This window comes from Herpailurus yagouaroundi, unplaced genomic scaffold (assembly GCF_014898765.1).
Source record: "Herpailurus yagouaroundi ecotype Mexico unplaced genomic scaffold, PumYag 217, whole genome shotgun sequence".
Classification (NCBI taxonomy): Eukaryota; Metazoa; Chordata; class Mammalia; order Carnivora; family Felidae; genus Herpailurus; species Herpailurus yagouaroundi.
The window spans coordinates 693147-701013 of NW_024412448.1; the positions used below are offsets into that span (position 1 = coordinate 693147).

General features: G+C 45.6%; 1 protein-coding gene across 1 annotated transcript in view; it reads right to left on the reverse strand.

The window, feature by feature from the left end:
* Nucleotides 1-4852, reverse strand: part of GRB2 (growth factor receptor bound protein 2) — a 74104-nt gene extending 69252 nt beyond the window's left edge. Inside the window, exon 1 of the mRNA XM_040456394.1 lies at nt 4647-4852. The gene's annotated coding sequence lies outside the window, so the exon portion shown is untranslated. The remainder of the gene's footprint in view (nt 1-4646) is intronic.
* Nucleotides 4853-7867: the final 3015 nt, after the last annotated feature.

The following is a 7867-nucleotide window of genomic DNA, read 5'->3' on the forward strand; positions in this document are numbered from 1 at the left end:
TTAGGGGCGCCTGGGTGGCGCAGTCGGTTAAGCGTCCGACTTCAGCCAGGTCACGATCTCGCGATCCGGGAGTTCGAGCCCCGCGTCAGGCTCTGGGCTGATGGCTCAGGGCCTGGAGCTTGTTTCCGATTCTGTGTCTCCCTCTCTCTCTGCCCCTCCCCCGTTCATGCTGTGTCTCTCTCTGTCCCAAAAATAAACAAACATTGAAAAAAAAATTTTTTTAAATGTGATTCTACTTAAAACAGAGAAGATGTTCAACTTCACTAGTTAGAAACTGCAAATTACAACAATGAGATTTCTTTCACCTACTAGTTGCCCAATTTTTTAAAGGTTTATAATATTTAGCCTCTGCAATTCTCTGGTTGAACAGACTCCCAGGCTCTTTATTCAATGTTCATCCACTTAACAATTTGAGCTGCTACTATATGCCTGACAATGCTTGGTATTGGATTGTAATAATAAAACCATCACAGAGCACAGGAGCAGGGAATTAATCAGTTCAATCTTTTTGGAAAGTAATTTTATAGTATCTACTGACAATTTAAAAATACCCTTGAACAAGCAATTCCATTTCCTACATTTATCTTGCTGAAACACTGACAAACACCATGTGCAAAATGCATATATACCTGATCAATATCCATGAGAATGTCTATGAAATATATTTCTATATAAATACTAAAAGATATTATCAAGTTAAAAACAAAAATGAAGAAAGATTTGTTTACCCCATTTCTGTAAAGCAAAACATTATTTATCAGCATGTGCTAAAGAAAAAAAAAAAAATCAAAGGGTTAACAATGGTTATCTCCGGGAGCAAGGTCACAAAATATTTTCATTTTCTGCACCATATACCTCAGTTATATTTTCATCACTACTTTTATAGTCAGAAAAAACCGAACACCGGGACGCCTGGATTCCTGAGTTCGAGCCCTGCATCGAGCTCTCTGCTGTCTGCACAGAGCCCACTTCGGATCCTCTGTCCCCCTCTCTTTCTGCCCCTCCCCCGTTTGCACGTCCAGGCGTGCTCTCCCCCTCCCCAACCAAATAAAATAAACATTAAAAAAAAGAAAGAAGGAAAAAACAAACACCAAAATCTTACTGGTGTTCTGGAGTCAAACCTGGATTCAACTGTCGCTTTACCACTTGACTAGATGGGGAACACTAGAGAAATAACTTATAGTCTCTAATTCCTAGTTTCCCTAAGCTGGAAAATGGGGCTAACAGCATCTACCTTTTAAGGCCATTTTGATGATTAAAAGAAATAGCCCATGGGGCACCTGGCTGGTTCTGTCAGTAGAGCTTAGAGAATGCTCCTCTTTATCTCAGGGTTGTGAGTTTGAGCCCCACATTGGGTGTAAAAAATACTTAAAAAAAAAAAAAATTAAAAGTCTTAAAAAAAAAGGGGCGCCAGGGTGGCTCAGTCGGTTGAGGGCCCGACTTCAGCTCAGGTCATGATCTCACAGTTCCTGGGTTTGAGCCCCACTTTGGGCTCTGTGCTGACAGCTCAGGGCCAGGAGCCTGCTTTGGATTCCGTGTCTCCGTCTCTCTGTGCTACTCCCCTACTCACACTCTGTCGCTCTCTCAAAAATAAATAAAGATTAAAAAATTAAAAATATATATATTAAAAGAAATTTTAAAAAATCTTAAAAAGAGAGAGATACCATGTGTAAAGGCCTTCATAGAGTCTCTGGCGCAAAGTGCTAAGAAGTGTTAACTGGCTAGTATCACCAGTACTTTTCAAATACCAGGCCACTATATTCTTACATCGTCCATCTTCCATCTGCGTACAAACTTAGCAGAGCATTCTCGTAGGTAAATTAACAGCCCTATTAAGTACAAAGTTTAAAATTAAATTGCTCCACATCACAGTCCTAACAATGCTCACATACTTACGCATATAAAGACTAATCACATCTATCATCAGTTGCTCTGTTTGGCTTTTAAATATTTACTCTGTATATACAGAAGGTGTGATTTTAAATGGACTAATTGAAAGCCGCATTCCACTCCATCCTCATTATTTTACAGCTGCATTCTGCAGCAACAGTCTTGGTCCTTGGACCAGTAGCATCAAAACCTCCCTATTCAGAGACTGATTCACTGTGGGGTGCCTTCTGGAGTTCTGCAAAAGGTAGGGGCCTTAGGCCCAGAGCCTGATTTAAAGTAAGACTCACGGTAATTCTCATGCACACTAAATTCGAAGCATCACTGTTGTACTAGAAGGGCGCCTTAACCAGATTTTAAACTTTGCATTCCACACGATGCACTACAAGGTCTTTGCATAAAATGAAAATAATGCGTGTTCACTCGGCTCAACTAGGAAAAAGCCAACTTTGACAAATAAAACCAAGGACTCCCAACAGCCATTCAGTAGTGCTGGAAAGTTCTTCTCAATTAAGCAAGTAACTAATTAATTTCTCTCAGCAGAGCGCGGTGAGTCTCTACTCCGTATTACTTAATTTCTCCAAAATCTATTACTCTTCTGTTCTAGGTAACAATCAGAACTGCTGCAGCCCAACAGGCAACATAACAGATTTTTCTCAGAAAAATCGCTAAGTACCATCAACTAGTGGTATTTAAAAGCTAGCAATCCCTCAGATCTGAATACACTTGCTAACGAAGTGAACTCCCTCAAGCATTTAAATGCTTGCTCTTAGTATCAGAAAAAGCCGATTATAAGAATTAACTTCGCTTTTTACCTTGGGAATTCAGAAAATTTTGAGCAAGGGAAGGAGCAATGGAACACTAGTTATTCCTCTCTGTCAAAAAAAAAAAAAACAACAACAACAAACAACCCCTCAACAACAATAACAAAGATGAGTAATTAAAAGAACCCTGGCAAAGAATTCATATTATCACAATGGCCAGGTTTTAATTCATCGGCGGTCTAAATAAATTCCATTCCCTTAAATATTTCACGTTATCTTAGTTCTATTGTAATATATAGGTCTATGACTGGTTTGTTTTTCAACATTAACCACTTCCCACTAAAAGCCAAAAAGAAGTCAGATGATGAGTGGGCCCCTGGGTGGCTCAGTCGGTTAAGCCTCCGACTTCAGCTCAGGTCATGATCTCGTGGTTCCCGAGTTCGAGCCCCCAAGTAGGGCTTCTGTGCTGACAGCTCAGAGTCTGGAGCCTTCTTCCGATTCTGTGTCTCCCTCTCTCTCTGCCCCATCCCTGCTCTCTGTCTCACAAAAGTAAATAAATGTTAAAGAAAAAAAAAAAAGTCACACAAGCCCCAAATTGACCCAATCTTCCTTACTAACATGAGAAACCTAGAAAGAAAAAAGAAAGCAGTCACACGGTACAATGTTAAAATGAAAACAACTAAAACACAAATAACACAAGCCAGCTACACTTGTGACCTACTGGTGGTATTGATTACTTACGGATGAATTCAATCCTTTGAGCCTCCCCGTTCCCAGGGGGAGAACTTAAAAGTCTAGGCAAGGTTCTCTGGCAACTCTTCTGGCTGACTGAAGGAACCCATAAAGGAGGAAAGAGGGTATCTTCCCCAGAGAGAAAACGGACTCTCTAAATGAGGGAGAATACGAATTGCACCAAAGGTCAGAAACCTCGAAAAATTATGCCCAAGAGGGGGACAAAAAGGAGGAAGGGGAAGTAGATTAGAAAGAAAAAAAAAAAAAAAAAACAACAACGGGGGCAGGGAGGAAGCAAATGACTTGCATTACACGAGTAAGCATTTAGTGTACTCAGTGAAATGGAGAAAGGAAAGGCAACTACTGGAGAAGTGCAAAGCGAAAAAGTGAGACAGGAAAGCCAAAGAGACTATGCTAACTCTTTCGTGTGTCTTTTAGACTCGTTTCCGAGGCAACAGAGCCAAAAGATAGACCCCGAGTGCCCTTCGGCTCCTCTGCAAATCGGACTTTCATAATAACTCCCTAAACAAGCTATAACTCCTACGACTTATGTTTAAAAGACCAAATTTAAAGTACCAGTGCTTTTCTAGCCTCTCGCATTGAAATCATTCCTCGGAACATTTCAACCAACTGCTTCTTGTTGTTCTTTACAACAATTTTTCACAGGATAGTTTCAAAAATTAAAAAAAAAAAAAAAAAAGCGACAGACGTAAAGGCATCTCAACCGGCTCCAGGAGCAAAAGGTTCTCACTCATGGTATTCATAGGGTTGGTGGGGTCCCTCCCCAAATTCGGCCCAAAGACACCAGGAGATGGTGACGTGGTGGCCGTGCAGGTCGAAGGAGCATCAATCACCACATATGCAGCCGCTGCGAATCCCCCGCCTCCCGGGCCAAGTCAGACTGACTCACAGAATGAGTACCCAGGGCTCCCGGGCTTCTCCCGGGCCCCTTCTGCGCAAACCCTCTCGAAGAAAGCGTAGAACTTAATTAGGAGCCCCCGGCCTCCTGCCCCAGGGTCCAGGGCTGTGAGCCGAGCGAAGGGCCGGGGGAGGACGGTGCCCCAGGAAGGAAGCGCTCCAAAAGGGGAAACGCGGTGCCCGGAGCCCCGGGGACTCCGTCCCCCGCCACAGGCCTCGCCACTCTGAACCCGAGCCCCGGCAGCCCTCGGTAGGCTCCGGCCCGGTCCCCGCGGGCCAACTACCGCTGCGGAGCGGGGGGGAAAGAGGCACCGGAGCAGCGCCGCCGCCGCCGGCCGCACTCACCGTGGCGCAGCTGCTCCGCTCCGCGCCCGGCCGTCCCCTCCGCAGCGGTGCGAGCAGCCACCGACCCCGCTGCTGCTCCCCTAGGGCAGCGCCTGTGCCCGTCGCCGTCACCGCTTCAATCTTCGTCGACACCGCCGTCGCCGCCGCCGCCGCCCGCTCGCCGAAGCAGGACAGCCGCCTGGCTTCCGCTCCTCGTCGGGGTCCCGCGAGAACTTCTCCGCGCGGCCCCGCCCCGCCCCGCCCCCGCGAGACTTCCCCCGGCGGAAAAGCGCAGAGCGCAAGCGCTCCTCCTCCGCCCGGGTCGCGCAGGTAGCCACCATCTAGCAGCCTAGGCGCCTGCGCCAGACCGCCCCGCAGCAGGTGGCACCGCCGTGGCTCCGCCTCCGGGTCGCTGTAACCCTTTCGGTTCCGAGGCGGGTAAATTACAGCCCAGCCCTGAAGGGGTGACTCTTCACCACAGCCTAATCACTTCCCTTTTCTTGCCACCAAACCGAGGCAGTTGGCGGGGAGTGGTGATGGGGTGCGGAAATCTCCCTCCAGCATGAAGCACTCCAAATAGAGGACCAGGTTTTGAAATATTTGAGAATCCGGTCCAAACTGCAGTGTTAGGCGAATATATTCTTTGCTCCTTGATCTAATCAAGTGCTTGAAATATGCTAAGCGTAGGTATGAGTATAGGTGTTAGGTATAGAAGGTACAACGATGAACAGAAATCCTAGCCCTCAAGCAATTCAAGGTCTAGAGGGGATTAAAAGTAAACAAAAAATGCCGTATGTAATGTTAGAATTATTTGGGGGAATGCTGAATAAGCCAAAAAGATGCGAGGAAGGACCGCTACTCTCATCTCAGAATAGCCTTCCCTGAAAAGGTGAATGATGATGTTTGAGCTGAAGACCAGTAGGAGTTCACCAGACAGAGAGGTGGAGATAGATGCATTCCTGGCGAAGGGAACAGCACGCATGTACAAGGAACGGAGGCGTGACAGAGTCGTGTTCTGTTCAATGCTAAGTAATTCTTATACCAGGGAGATAAGTAGGGTAGCGACAGATGAGGCTTGAAGAAGTAATTCATATTTTTCAGTTCCAAAAGCTCTTTCCAATTAAAGAGAACAGAACGTATCAAATGGTAATGTTCTCTCTGGAAGCCAACAAAATAGTGCTGAGAGGAGAATGACAAAACATCTGATTCTATAGAGAAAACAAGCCATCGAAATAAGGAAAATGAATTTTTCTTTCACCAAGTGATTATTGAGCATCAACTCCATGCAAGGCACTATGGGAGGGAATAGATGAACCCTCCAAAGCCTCTGCTTTCAGCAGTTTGTAATCCAGAGGAGAGTTGCCTAGTCTGCAAGGCAACACAGCTGGCCTTACTTAATTCCCATTGAACCGTATATAAGACTTCAGAGGAGGGAGCCAGTTACTTGGTGCTCAGGTAATCAGGGAGGGCTTGGTGTTTGAACTGCAACCTGAAAGCAGGGAGGAAAGAGTGACAGAATTAGCCAATATTTCAGATTGCCCAGAGTTTAGTATTTGGGGTGGGGGGGGGAGTAATAAGAGGCAAGGCCAAGATGTATGGCTTAGGGTTCATTGGCAAGCGATTACCAACCTCTGAAGGCTTTTGAGCTGGACATGTCTGATATGTAGTGAAGATAATAAGAGGACTATCTATTTACTACCTGGAGTATGCTAAAGTCATAGCATTTCTACAGGGTGGATAAAAATATCCCCATTTACAGACTCAGAAACTGAGGCTTAGAGTTTAGTCTCAGCCTAGGCTTAGAAACTAGGCTTCTTAACTTACCCAAGGAAACCCAATTGTAATAGACCCAAGACTTGAACTTAGGCCTGTCTTGTTTCAAAAATCCGTATTTTTCCAACTATGATACTTTATAATTACTTTGTAATTCTAGAATGGTGGCCAAAAAAAAAAGAGAGAGAGAGAGAAATGAAAGGGTAGGACTTAGCTGCTGAGCAGAGAGGAGAAGGAAGCGAGGGAAGAGTTGCATTTCTTTGTTTTGAGTAGGGGGAACAACAGAGAACTTTGCCAGTCAAGGGGACTAGCTAACTGGGCAGGGGAGGAGTTGTGCAGGGAAGGGGCAGGGAAGGAGATAAGAATGTCCAGTTTTGGAAATGGAGAGTTCATCATTCTAGGAGACATGCAGGTGGAAATGTCCAGGATGCTGTTGAAAACCTCAATGCATTCATTCGTTCTCCCCACAATGTTAACCGAGCAACTACTTTGTAGAGAGCGGAATGACCTGTCACAGAGCTTGCAGCCTAAATGGGAACATACCATCGAGAGTATGACATTTGCAGTCCAAAGTCCTTAGCACCTTTGGGAGCATACAGCGGGGGACCTGACCTAGTCCAGGGAAGGCCAGGGAAGGCTGAGGAAGAAGGTTTGAGACTCTGATTAGCCCGAGAGGAAAAGAGCGTTTTAGGAGAGAGGACGGCATGTACAAAGCCCAGACAGTAAGACAGGATTCACGGAAGCCATCTCACTGGGATGATGAAGAATGTGGGACGTGGATAAAGCATTTGGAGAGGCTCATGCAAGGCCTTTTCAGTGCTGCTAAAAACTAGGCACTTGATCCTATAGGATGCTGAAGCAAGTGTGGGCCACGGTCAGATTTTCATCTTCAAACTACTTTGTCACTCTGCCTGCAGAGTGAAAATCAATGAGAACTAAGATATTTATCATCCACAAGACAATAATATCTCAAGTTCCTTGCAAGACCTTTATGGATCTGGCTCCTGCCTGCCAGCCCCACTCTGTCTCCAGCCAACACACATGCTCCACCCAAACTAAACCATGGAGGTTTCCAGAAGGTACCATAAGCTTCTGAGTGTCCATATCTTGGCACATGCAGTTTCCTCTGCTCAGTTGGAGCCACCCCACCCCTTTTAGGCCCTCAAGCCAGTTTTAGGGTTTCTTCCTCACAATTCCCACAGTCCCTCCAATCTCATGGCAGCATTATTTGCTCAAAATCTTCCCCCACCCTCCCTCCCTCCTAATGCTCTACAAGCTCCCAGAGAAACAGGACCATCCCTTTTCACATCTGTATTCCCAGCTCCAGCACAGTGTATGGAGGGAATAATGGATGGATGGATGGAAAATAAATAACAGAAGTTGACTAGAGATAAAGATGTGGCTGCTTTTCTGTGTGATGTGATATTTGAAGCTAAGGAAGTGGGTGAGATCTCAAAGGAGTATAAATT